This window comes from Bison bison, unplaced genomic scaffold (assembly GCF_000754665.1).
Source record: "Bison bison bison isolate TAMUID 2011002044 unplaced genomic scaffold, Bison_UMD1.0 scf7180017864517, whole genome shotgun sequence".
NCBI lineage: Eukaryota > Metazoa > Chordata > Mammalia > Artiodactyla > Bovidae > Bison > Bison bison.
Genome location: NW_011495070.1, coordinates 5,200,541 through 5,213,728, shown reverse-complemented (window position 1 = coordinate 5,213,728; position 13,188 = coordinate 5,200,541).

Genomic DNA, 13,188 nt, shown 5'->3' with positions numbered 1-13,188 from the left:
TCCCAGAGAAAGGCAATGCCAAAGAATGCTCAGCTACTGCACAATTGCACTCATCTCACACACTAGTAAAGTAATGCTCAAAATTCTCCAAGCCAGGCCTCAGCAATACGTGAACCATGAACTTCCAGATATTCAAGCTGGTTTTAGAAAAGGCAGAGGAACCAGAGACCAAATTGCCAACATCCACTGGATCATCAAAAAAGCAAGAGAGTTCCAGAAAAACATCTATTTCTGCTTTGTTGACTATGCCAAAGCCTTTGACTGTGTGGATCACAATAAACTGTGGAAAATTCTTCAAGAGATGGGAATACCAGACCACCTGACCTGCCTCTTGAGAAACTGGTATGCAGGTCAGGAAGCAACAGCCAGAACTGGGCATGGAACAACAGACTGGTTCCAAATAGGAAAAGTAGTACGTCAAGGCTATATATTGTCACCCTGCTTATTTAACTTATATGCAGAGTACATCATGAGAAATGCTGGGCTGGAAGAAGCACAAGCTGGAATCAAGATTGCCGGGAGAAATATCAATAACCTCAGATATGCAGATGACACCTTCTGGCAGAAAGTGAAGAGGAACTAAAAAGCCTCTTGATGAAGGTGAAAGAGGAGAGTTGAAAAAGTTGGCTTAAAACTCAACATTCAGAAAAAGAAGATCATGGCATCCAGTCCCATCACTTCATGGGAAATAGATACGGAAACAGTGTCAGACTTTATTTTTTGGGGGGTTCCAAAATCACTACAGATGGTGACTGCAGTCATGAAATTAAAAGACACTTACTCCTTGGAAGGAAAGTTATGACTAACCTAGATAGCATATTCAAAAGCAGAGACATTACTTTGCCAACAAAGGTCCATCTAGTCAAGGCTATAGTTTTTCCAGTGGTCATGTATGGATATGAGAGTTGGACTGTGAAGAAGGCTGAGCACCAAAGAATTGATGCTTTTGAACTGTGGTGTTGGAGAAGACTCTTGAGAGTCCGTTGGACTGCAAGGAGATCCAACCAGTCCATTCTGAAGGAGATCAGCCCTGGGATTTCTTTGGAGGAATGATACTAAAGCTGAACTCCAGTACTTTGGCCACCTCATGTGAAGAGTTGACTCATTGGAAAAGACTCTGATGCTGGGAGGGGTTGGGGGCAGGAGGAGAAAGGGAGGACAGAAGATGAGATGGCTGGATGTCATCACTGACTCAATGGACGTGAGTCTGAGTGAACTCCGGGAGTTGGTGATGGACAGGGAGGCCTGGCGTGCTGCGATTCATGGGGTCGCAAAGAGTTGGACACGACTGAGTGACTGAACTGAACTGAACTGGACTATTATGAATAATTCCTTATACCCTTCACTATCTCCCTGAAACTGAAAGCACAGCTGTGTGCTGAGATACTTCCTTCTACAGTTTGCTCAAGTGGTAGCTACTTTACCTTTCACTTGGATGCCCAACAGAAATCTCAAACTAGCACATCTAAAGATGAATTCCTGACCTTATTCTTAAATTCATCTTCCTACAGTCCTTTCCTTCTAAAGCTTAGTCCACAACTTCAGAGATGCCTTTTCTCCTCAATTTCTCATTTATAGTCCATTCAGCCTATTGACCAATCATTTGGGAACAATTTTCAAACATATTCAGAGTCTGAGCATTTCTTGCCATCTTCTCTACTACCACTCTGGTACCAGGTATAAGCTCTTTCTCACCTTTCTGCAATCTCTCTCTAATGGATTTCCTTCCTTTCACTCTTGCTGTTTAGAATACTCTCAACACAGTAGCCAGAGTGAGCCTGCTTTAAGGCATGTCACATCTCTACCCCAATACCTGAAACAGCTCCTCATTTCACTGAGAATAACTGATTTCCTTAAAAATGTTATATAACCCTTCCACTTGCTCCCTGACTTATAATTCCATTTCTATCCTCTTTCCCAATTCAATCATGGACACGTGGACACATCTCCTTAAACTCTTTAAATGGGTATTACTCTCCCTGTAGTGCTCTGCCTTGGATATTCACAGAACCGACTATTTACCCATCTTTGGTCAATTGTTACTCAATGAGGCTTACCCTGATGACACTACTTAAAAATAGCTCTTCAAGACTACTCTTAATCTCTCTTACATTGCATGGTAATCACTTGTGGTGATTACCCAAAAAAATATTCAGGTCCTAATGACTAGAACTTCTGAATGTTATCTAACATGACCAAAGGACCTTTTCAGATGTAATGAAACTAAAGAGATTGAGACAGGAATATTATCCCATGTTATTTATATGAACCAAGCTCTATAATGCCATTACATGTGCACTTAAAAGAGGAGAAAGAGACTGAATACAAAAAAGGAGAAAGAGATTGATGATGAAAGGAGGAGATTGGCCCGACAGGGCAAAGAGGTCATGAATCAGACTGCAGGTAACCTCCAGAAGTTAGAACAGGCCAGGAAATAGTGTTCTCCCAAGAGTTCTGCTGATGCTTTGACTTCAACGCTCTGAAAGTGGTTTCAGACATCTGTCCTCCAGGACTGTAAGAGAATAAATCTGTGTTGTTTTAAGCCACCAAATTTGTGTTTGATAGCTACAGTAGCCATAGGAAACTGTCACATAACCTAAGATATAGTTTACTTTTGGTTTGTTTCTTTTTATTGTTTTCCTTTTCTACACTAGAATGTTCCAAGAAGGCATTTTGTGCACTGGGATAGCCCTGTTTGTCAGAAAGGGATTGACACAAAGCAGCTGCTCAATAAATGTTGAAGGAATTTGTTAAAATCCCAGTGATTAAAAATATGATATATCCCTAATTTTAACCTGTGTGTAAAATGTCCAACCATGTATTTCTATGTTGTCATGTTTGTTATTTAATTGCACGTATTCTTTTAGCACTAAACATATAGTTGGCCTCCTTAAGTTTAGTTACCTTGCAAGTCAAGCTAAAGATATAAACATTTTAACACACCTAAATCTGTAATTTTGTTTGAATTATTTTAAATTTAAGAACATGTTTCTTTCAATTGGCATCATTGCTTTAATTTTTATAGTTCTCAATTATTTCAATAAACCATTCCTATGATTATATCTTGGTGGTGGTGGTTTAGTCTCTAAGACTTGTCCAATTCTTGTGTCCCCCATGGAATGAACTGTAGTCCACCCGGCTCCTCTGTCCATGGGATTTCCCAGGCAAGAATACTGGAGTGGGTTGCCATTTTCCTTCTCCCAGGGATCTTCCCAACTCAGGAATTGAACCCAGGTTTCCTGCATTTCAGGTGGATGCTTTACTTGAGTTACCAGGAAGCCCAATCTTACCAGGAGGCCAAAGCAACATACTTAAGGAAGGCTGCTCTAGTTGAAATATCAGGTAGGGACACCAGAGTCCACCTAGTTACTGCCTTATGGTACCCACTAGACTTTCAGCTGTAAACCTCAGGAATTTATGAGGACTCTGAAAATCTGTGGAAGAATCTTTAAATTCCCTGAAACAAATATAATGATCAGTTGTATATTTTTCTATAAATATGATAATACTATTTAAGATGAACCCTTGATTGGAATAAAATGACATCATGAATAGTACTTCTATTTTAGAATATTATCATGTAATGTTAACTACACTGAAATTCAAATATGTATAACTCAAGACAACCTGTATTGATTTTGAAAAATAGCCTTTCTATAGAGTCCTTAATCAAATGTTCACAACTATTTGGCAGAAGTAACGCAATATATAGCCATAACTCTCAAGCTTTAGTAGAGGTCTACCAATTAATTTTGTATTTTTCAGGACATTATTTTTCCAAAGACTTTATTTCAAACTGTAGATGGAGAGAAAGGAAGTTATTTGGATTTGAGGGTCCAAATGATTTATATGAATTCTTTGATGTCTGCTGACTTAATCTCCTCTGAATTAAACAATTTATTTGTATTTTTATTCTCCCACTCTCTTCATGTGGTTCTTCACCCAAACTTTCTTTCTTTGAACATGCTGCTAAACATCACAACCTAAATCAGTTTATACAATATCCCATTTTCCTTATCTCTAACATCATTGTCTATTTTGAAGAAAATACAGTATGCTTAATGAGGAAAATTTTAACAACATTGCAACATAAACTATAGCACTTATAAATTGCTGGTTTTCATTTTATAGTGGAAATAACACATTTTGAGAATGTTCAGTCCAGTTTTTAAATCCAGCTGCACTTCTCATTAGTCTCAAAAAAGTGTCTAAACTCCCCTAATCTCTAGCTTTAGCAATTTTTCCAGAAAACCATAAGCTTTCTGAGACCATAAATTAAATCTTTTTTTAAAAAATTAGTGGCATAGCTGTTTCCCTACAACACATACACAGACATCCTATTGCACACATGTGAGTGTGTGTGAGATGGATAGATGAGTGATGGATGGATGGTTTATTGGGGAGTGAACGGTAGAGAGCAGGCTGCAGAAGTGAGGGAAGTGACATAAAGCAGGAGATTCACTGTTGAGTTGGTTACTGCTGAGGATAACTGAGGTTCAGTCATGCCAAGAGATTCTAAAAAGCCAGAATGGTTTACTCAAGGGAACAAAAAGTGAAAAATCGATCCCTGGCTCCCAAGCCCCATTGGTCGAGGGTCATTCATGGGATGATGAACAACCCTTCATTTTCACATTGCACAGGCATAAGTGTGAGGCACCATGGCTGCTGAGATGTAATTGTTAGGCCACACCATCTCAAACCTGGTTGCCATTAAAAAAAAAAAAAGAATTAATTTGGACTCTGTAGAGGTTAGGTGGGGCACAAAAGGCATCTAACAGAGAATATCCAGACTCTGGTGAACATTTGGGCACTTAATAGCCCTAAGACATTTTATTTATGATGAGTGAATAGAGTAGGGACCTGTAACACCTACAACACAGAGTTACTGTGAGGTTAATTAAGAATGTGTGTGTGCTTATTTGTGTCCAGCTTTTTGCAACCCTATGGACTGTAGCTGGCCAGGCTCTCTGTCCATGGGATTTCCCTAGCAAGAATACTGGATGGAGTTGGTTGCCGTTTTCTCCTCCAGGGGATCATCCCAACCTAGGGATCAAACCTGCATCTCCTGCCATTGCAAGTGGATTCTTTATCCCTGAGCCACTGGGGAAGCCCAAGGATGTAAGTAGCAGCTCTAAAATATGCTAGAAAGAGGCATGCAGTTTTGTTGAGTTTGAACACTCAAAACAGGTGTTAGTCACTCAGTAGTGTCCAACTCTTTGCAATCCCATGGACTGTAGCCCACCAGGCTCCTCTGTCCATGGGATTCTCCAGGCAAGAATACTGGAGTGGGTTGCCACTCAGTTCTCCAGGGGATCTTCCCAACCCAGGGACTGAACCCAGGTCTCCTGCATTGCAGGCAGATTCTTTACTATCTGAGCCACCAGGGAAACTCTTTATACTGGAGTGGGTTGCCATGCCCTCCTGCAGGGGATATTCCCAGCCCAGAGATTGAACCCAGGTCTCCCACATGCATTGCATGTGGATTCTTTACTATCTGAGTCATGAGGGAAGCCCAAGAATACTGGAATGGGTAGCTTATCCCTTCTCCAGGGGAACTTCACAACCCAGGAATTGAACCCGGATCTACTGCATTGCAGGAGGATTCTTTACCAGCTGAGCTACCCAGGAAACCCCCAAGGATGAACACAAGTGATCTTTTTCTACTTTTTCTATTTTGTAGCAGATTATTAAAATTTGTCAAACCCTATTCTAACTAATGACAGAAAAACCTGACCTACCTTTATGCAATTGGTTGTGGGGCAGGTTGGGCAGACCTGAGGCCATCCTCTGTTTTAGTCTGTGGAAGCCATGGTTATAGAGCTGTGCAGGACACTTTTTCAACTTGGTATCTACAGAGGTTCCCAGGGTTCAGCCTCCCCTGAGTCTCTCTTATGTCTCTTAACGAAAGAGTAGCTTATTTCTCTTAACGAAAGCCTAAAATTTTTTGGAGATACTGGGATATTTTATTTTTCCCTCTATGGCATTCTGGAACCCAAAGGATGTGGAAAGACCACCTCCCATTCCCATCCAATGTGAGCAACCCAATCAATACCCCTGCTCCACTGCAGAGCCCTGTTCTACTGCTGCAAAGTCTGCAGTGAACTCCAGAGTTTGCTTCTCTTCCTTTTCCCCCTGAGCTCTCTTTGCCCTTCATCAGTGAGAGTGTATTAATCTATTCTGGGTTTGAGAAGGAAAGGTTTGAAGAGCAGGTACTCAATGCCTCTAAAAGTATAATTTTTCTAGGGAAAATTGTAAACTCAATTCCCAGGCTGAGAGACAAGATAGATACAACTGGAGAAGTTCCATAAAGTTTAGAATAGGAAAACTCATCAGTTACTGCTTTAACATGGTATCTCACTGTACCTGAAGATGTATTATCACCTATATTTTCAATACTAAATTAAAGCATGACGTACCTAAGACTAAGTAAGACTATGTATTTAATGAATAACTGAAAGGCTTTCTTGTGGCATAAACCACCTGTTCACAAATTTTCTGAAACAGAGGAATTTAGTGTAATATAATTAGAACTAGTTTATAGTCTCATTAATTTCAATCATTATATGAACATGAGCAAATATTCTCAAAATATCTATTTGCTATTATGTAAGTAAAACTGCAAGTTAACAGAGGGTCTTTATAATATTTGTGTTTACTGAAATTACCCTAATTTACAGATTAATTGTTTATAATACATGTAGGGGAAGGAAAGTTAACATTATCTTCATTATAATAGATTTGTCCAAACAAACTCTTAATACTTTTAATTATTTTAAATTATGGAGCTAAAAATCCTAGAAGATCTTAAAGTAGTCATAACAGTACTATTTGTGGTGATGATAGTAGAATAATTTTTATTCCCTTTGTGTTTTTCTGGATTTGCTAGCATTAACTGATCTTTTCTTTTTTTGGCAGTCAACATTTGTTCCTTATGTTATTATATTAATAGAAAAAATTATTATAACTTCTATACTCACATTTCTCGTGAATTTACTTCAGGCCTTTTTTCTCTTTGCCCTCATATCTGGTTCCTTTCTATTCTGATTTCCATTTGTCACAACTTTTATAAGTATTTGTGCCATCCACCTGCCTGAAATGCTATTCTCTGCAGTCTGCAGCCCGCATTGCCCTCTCATGGCTTATGTTTTTAAAGACAATGTCTGTGCTCATAACACTAAATATGCTGATGAGTCCTAGTACTCAGTGGGTTGACAATCCCCTGCCAACATCAATTGGCAGACACTAGGCTCTCCATCCTTTCAAATAGCTCTGCCTTCCTCTCCATGCCGACTGAAATTGTCATTTTCACGAAGCCCCTATTGTTGCAAATTAGCTATTGCTGGCAGAAGTTCACAGGCTGTTTCCAGGCCTTAATTTATGACCTGTGCATCTATTTTCTCTACTCAGACCAACATAGCACAGAAGCTCTGATGAATTTTAGCCCTTACTTATTTAGGTAACCAAACTGAAAAAAAGAAATCTAGGTATGTTTTTAGCCATTTCTTCTATCTTGCAGTCATCCAGTAAAGGATAAGCATATCTTGGTTTCTTTTCCTAAGGACACACATCTTATTTATTGCATTGATTGAGTTTATATACAGAAGGGAGGTGCTTTTTCTGTATCCAGGTTTATTTCAACAGTAATACTGAGAGACAGATAATGGTACAAATAAGATAAAAAGTGGGGTTGAGATCAAGAAGTCAACATTTCTTCTATCTCACCTATAATGTTGGTAATTGTTTAGAGACCTGGAAAACAAAACTAAGCTAGTATAATGGAAAGAACTAACTGAATATAACAGCGGGGCTTCTCACTCCATTTTATTTTTTTAACTCCTTAGGAAATGCCTTAAAGCATTACTACTTGCTGAAGCAGTTCGTTTAAGACAACATTTATTTATCATACAACAGAAATAATGAGATCAATATACAAGCTTCTCCTCCTTATATTCCTAGTCCTTCTCAGAGTCCCCAGAGGCATAGAGCAGATGTTCAATAAACACCATGTTGATGTGAACTCTGGGAAGACACAACTATTCAAGGAAGAAACTACATGAGAATTTATCAGTCCAAATTATCCTCAGAAACTCTCAAGAAAACTCAGATTTCACAGAACCTCTTTTAATTTTAAAAATGGAGTCTAAGTGTATATTCACCCCCTCTCCTTCCCTCCCTCTCTCTCTTTGCCACTGGCCTCCCAACTTGTACCCAGGGGGAGCTTTAAGGTGACCTTGGTGTTGGAGTGGAAAATAAAAAGGTCACATGAAACTTATGTGATGGTTCAAAGCCTCTAAATCATTGATACCGCATCATCATGGACCAATGGAGATCATTACTAGTTAATACTTTAACTGACACATTTTGTATATTAGAATTAGAGTACCCCACATATCTCTAAATTACTTAATCTATGCTATTCAAATAAACTGTGTGACTGAGGATACCTATTTATAGCTGAATGTTTTCTATTTGTATTATGCAAAGAAAGAAAATATAGTCTCTATTAGTAAAATATCTTAAGAAAGGTAAAATTTATTTTTAAAGTTGGCTATGCTATCTAAATAATGGAATAGTGAATTTATAAACAAGATAATTCTGTAATTCTATTCACTCTGCCTCATATGTATTCAAACAAATGTTTTAAATAAATATCCTATCTAACATGTGGTTATTCTCATAACTCTCAAGTCATGATTTTCCCCTAAAGTTCTATAGCAAATTTCTTTCAATACAAAGTCTGCCCTGTGGCTTTGCATAATAATCAAAGCAAACAAAAATATTATTCTTTAGGTATATACCAAATGATGAGAAACAGTCTTCTCTATTCCCAAGTTAGGACAAAAATACTCACCTTTTTGCAGGTGTAAACCAACACTGCCAACTTTAAATGAAGCTCATTTGAAGGGTGGGTTATATATAAAACATTAGTATAATAGAGCGATTAACACTATTCCCAGGATAGATGAATGAACTGCTGACACAGGGCTATGTAAATGCTGTCCCTAAGTACGGAGTAATATGATATGTATCACATAAACATGTGTCTATACGAGCATACAAATGAATGAAAACATATACACACATATAAACGCAAGTTGTACAGGCCATTTGGCAGAGCGCTGCCAATTTTATACGGTGATACACGGACAAGTGGGAAAACAAACATCTGCTATAGTTTATTTCTTCGTGTAAGTGATTGAAGTAGCCCATCTTTTACAAGTGAGTTCGTACTTTGGTCTTATAAGTTTGGCCCATTTTAAGCTTTTTTTCCTCCCTTAATCATTTGAGGAAATGGTAAAAGCCAATGGATACAGTGGAACATGGCTTATGAGGTGATAGTCATGTTTATGGGGTGAGCAGAAAACACGTCTATCAGAAGATGTGCAAACAAGACAACAAATTTCAATTCACGATTGCTTTGGGATTCTGCTTCTCTTTACAGAACAATCGGGAAGTGGACAAAATATATGTAGTTTCTCTAATATAAAATCTCAAGAGAATCTTCTGTTTAATAGCCTCTTCCAGTGTTCTCGCCTGGAGAATTCCATGGACAGACGAGCCTGGTGGGCTACAGTCCATAGGGTTGCACAGAGTTGGACACAACTGAAATGGCTTAGCACGCACACAGTAGATGAATAAGAATCAGAATTTTTACTTGCTACAGTGGACTGAATATAATGGGCAATGATATAGGTGAGGGAGGGGAATCAGAAGTCTAAACAAGTTAATAGAGGTAAAACCAGAGCTGTAAAGCAGCTTTCTCCAAATAAAGAAAGAGAAAAAAAAAATCCAAACATAGTAAAAACAATTAAAAGATCTTTCCCTATAGATATGATTGGTAGAGAGAAAAGCAGTGGTAATATTAGAAGTGAGTTTACTAATACTACAAAGATGACTTATAAATGCACATCACCCAGGAAAGATCAGCCAGAACAACAACCAACTCTGTAGTTTGTTGATGAATTGGGGATTAAGGGCCATTATAATGGACACATCATAGCTAGGACATGGAAGCAACCTAGATGTCCATCAGCAGACGAATGGACAAGAAAGCTGTGGTACATATACACAATGGAATATTATTCAGCTATTTAAAAAATGCATTTGAATCAGTTCTAATGAGGTGGATGAAACTGGAGCCTTTTATACATAGAAGTCAGAAAGAAAAACATTAATACAGTATATTAATGCATACATATGGAATTTACAAAGATGGTAACAGTAACCCTATATGTGAGACAGCAAAAGAGACACAGATGTAAAGAACAGACTTTTGGACTCTGTGGGAGAGGGTGAGGGTGGGAAGATATGGGAGAATGGCATTGAAACATGTATATTATCATATGTGAAACAGATCGCCAGTCCAGGTTCAATGCATGAGACAGGGTGCTCAGGGCTGGTGCACTGGGATGACCCTGAGGGATGGGATGGGGAGGGAGGTGGGAGGAGGGTTCAGAATGGGGAACACACGTATACCCGTAGCTGATTCCTATCAATGCATGGCAAAAACCACTACAATATTTAAAGTAATTAGCCTCCAATTAAAATAAATTAATTAATTAAAAAAATTTTGAATTATTTTTATTCTAAGCAAGAAGACAATGGCACCCCACTCCAGTACTCTTGCCTGGAAAATCCCATGGATGGAGGAGCCTGGTAGGCTGCAGTCCATGGGGTCACTAAGAGTCAGACATGACTGAGCGACTTCACTTTCACTTTCATGCACTGGAGAAGGAAATGGCAACCCACTCCAGTGCTCTTGCTTGGAGAATCCCAGGGATGGGGGAGCCTGGTGGGCTGCCGTCTGTGGGGTCACACAGAGTCGGACACGACTGAAGTGACTTAGCAGTAGTACTAGCAGTAAAATTGTACATTCTTTTAATGTATCTGTATGAATCACACATGGAGAAGGCAATGGCACCCCACTCCAGTACTCTTGCCTGGAAAACTACATGGACAGAGGAGCCTGGTAGGCTGCAGTCACTTCACTTTCACTTTTCACTTGCATGCACTGGAGAAAGAAATGGCAACCCACTCCAGTGTTTTTGCCTGGAGAATCCCAGGGACAAGGGAGCCTGGTGGGCTGCCATCTATGGGGTCACACAGAGTCGGACACGACTGAAGTGACTTAGCAGCAGCATGAATCACACAAAGAACAAAAATTATCTGTAACCCAAAAAAACTAGTCTTTTTAACTATTCTATTTATAAAATGTTGCATTTATTGATCTTTTTTTTTTTTTTTTTTTTTGACATGGAGATTCTGTTTCCTTTTCTCAGTAGATTATGGTCACTGTTGCCAGCAAAAGTTGTTGTGTTTATTCCAAGTCCTCTAGAAAAGGAGACGTTTTTGTTGGACGTATGTCCCGAGCTGCTCTGGGGCAGCATAGGGAAAATAGTTTGTTTACTGTTGGTAAAATGAAACTGAACTAAATCCCTGTTTCTGTGGCAAAGGGAAGGGAGATCAGAACTCTAATGAAAAGAGTCAAAGAAAGGCACTGTGCTTAAGAGGGGACTCAGACTTGGCTCTCAAGAGGACTAAGGAGAAAGCTGTCAATTAACAAGAGTCTACTTTGGTCACCATCTGTTACTGGTTATTACCCTTCTCTCAGCTTGACATGTTTTTCTTTTCCTGTCTGTGCCAACAGAGAGATTCTGTTGTTTGACTTATCTACTATGCTCTCTTTCATTAAGTATTATCACCTGATTTTCCTTAGGGAATTGCTCTCCTTACTCTTAGGTTATGTGGATTAGATGGGACTGAAAGCGAAAGTGTTAGTCACTCAGTCATGTCCAACTCTTTGTGACCCCTTGAAATGTAGCCCCTGCCAGGCTCCTCTGTCCACAGAATTCTCCAAGCAAGAACACTGGAGTAAGTAGCCATTCCCTTCTCCAAGGGATCTTCCCGACCCAGGGATCAAACCCAGGTCTCCCACATTGCAGGCAGATTCTTCACCATCCGAGTCACCAGGGAAGCCCCAGATGGGACTGGACTCACAGGCATTCCAGGGGAAAAACACATGATCTGTGTTTGGTCCACTGCAGTCATAGGGATTAGTTTGGGATGGATCAACCAGCCAAAAAAATGCAAGTTGGTTCTAAGACTTTTCCTCGAACCAGTGGGAAAGATGTCTTTCTGCTGAGGTCCTTAAGCTGATAGCATTTAGGTCTGGAGTTTTAAAAACTGTATGGGGAGAGAATCCTTCAGGACAAACCGTATGAAGAGGAATCAGAAATAAGATGTAATATATATAAGAAAAATACATTCCTGGTGATACTAAGAATCTTAATCCAGCTATTCTGGAAATCAACCTTGGATATTTCAGTAGTGTGAGCTCTTGACCTCTCTGATTTAAGATAGAATAGGTTGTATCTGTTACTTGCAACCCAATAAGTATGCTAATGAATTACAGAACTGATAAAATTGATATGATTAAAATTACAGAAATATATCCCTAGATAAGCAAAAAACCAAACCTAAACAAAACTATCAAAGGCACTAGAAGGTAACCAAAAGCAAAGCGATTCAGGAGGGAAATCAACCTTTGGATGAGGGGAAGGTATACAGCAATTTCTTGATTTTACAACTTTTGGTGTGAGAGTTTTTATCGTATGCCATAGAGGGTAGCTCAATCACTGATAAAAGCCAGTAATCCTTCCGGTTTCAGGCAATCACAACTGTTGGAAAATAAGGGAAAATTTCCAAAAGAGGTCGAGTCACAGATAGGAGCCTTGAACTCTGTAAACTACCCTCAAACTCCTGGCTGACTCCAGACTTCAAGAAGCCCAAGGCAAGATCTACCATTCAAAAGAGAGTTTGCAATTATATTCCAACCAAATTAACTGATGGCTATAAGAATAACAAAATTCAGCACTCTTCAGAGGAATGTAATAGAACACAGAATTTTTACAACATATATTCATAATGTCTGGGAGACAGCACACAAGTTGACCTTCACTGGAAATGAATGCTAAGATACAAGATTTTTGAATTTACAAAGACTTTAAAGTCTCTATTATAACTATGCTTGTGATGTAAAGAAAAATATGCTCAAGATTAACAGAAAAATTAGCAGAAAAATCTAAATGATAGAAAAGGACCTCCCCAAAATTATGAGGGAGAATGTAGAATTCCATTAAATAAACAAAGGATGAGTAAATTGAGTGTAAAAATCAGTATCTCTTATGT